Consider the following 1,330-nt stretch of genomic DNA (forward strand, 5'->3'; position numbering starts at 1 on the left):
CAGTCATATTTGTCCTATACGTCTTTACAATAATGAAAAAGAATAAACAATACCCAACCGTAAGGATTAAGTGATTGGTGAAGAATATTGAGTGATTGGTAAAGAATATACATTTTGACAAAAAAGGATCTGTGTATTAATGCACGTTTATGTCAAACCGACAAGTGCATTAATATACAAAAAAGGATCTGTGTATTAATGCACTTGTCGGTTTGACATAAACGTGCCCTCAAAACGGTACATTGTAAAGTTTGAAAGAATTTCTTTTTTGGGCTTTTGTTTTTTCATCGTGCTCCAATCTTTGGATCAATCTTCTTTAAAGCCGACTTCCTCCATTGTACGGGTTGTGTCCTTACGCACACTTTTTTCAATTAGAACTTTAGCATGTACATGTATTGTCCTTAAGGTGTAACGGTCACGCCTTTTATATTCAAAAACATTATTTCTTTCTTTGTTATTAATACGCGTTTTTTAACATCTATTTTTTAGCGTGGCTATCTGTCTTTTCTCTTTTAGAAACTCATCAGTTATCGATATTGTGATTGGAGAGATGAAATAAATTTCATTGATTTATACAAAGAGATTAAAACCAATCTCTTTGGATTGGTTTTAATCTCTTTGGATTTATATGACCACTTACGTGCTCAAAAAAGAGAAAAACAAAAGTGTCTATGTTTCGCGCCTTTTCGATTAGTGGGATTCCCCGAATTTAAAGCTAACCAAAGTTTTAAGAAATACGAAAAAGTAATTAACTATACTTTGATCTAACAAGTTATGTCAGCGTAAATTTTTATCTCCTGAACTTTTTTATATTGTGGCGACAGCCAAGGTTTCACTAATCTTCAACTGTTAAGTACAAAAAAAACGATGACAAGCAACGCGTTTTCGTTGTTCGATAAAAAGCAGTTAAAGTCAAAAATACACCTCATGTCATGGTCTCCAAAAAGAGATCTTATTGCCATGGCAACAGATATTGGTGAATTACTTTTATACAGACTCTCTGCACTTGAACGAGCGTGGGTCCTACCCCCACATAGCAGTGGTACACTCATCAACACTATTTGCTGGAGACCAGATGGAAATGGTATGCTATGGTTTGAGATATTGTAATTTTTGGTGAAGAATTCCAACCTTATTTGCTAACCCCTAACTACTTACCCCTATAACCACTAACCCCTAACTATTAACCCCAAATACTAACCCCTATAACCACCAACTCCTAACTATTAACCCCCAACTATTAACCCCTTACTACTAACCCCTATAACCACCAAACCCTTACTACTAACCCCTATAACCACCAACCCCTAACTATTAACCCCTAACTATA

This window comes from Ciona intestinalis, chromosome 1 (genome assembly GCF_000224145.3).
Source record: "Ciona intestinalis chromosome 1, KH, whole genome shotgun sequence".
In the NCBI taxonomy this organism is placed as follows: domain Eukaryota; kingdom Metazoa; phylum Chordata; class Ascidiacea; order Phlebobranchia; family Cionidae; genus Ciona; species Ciona intestinalis.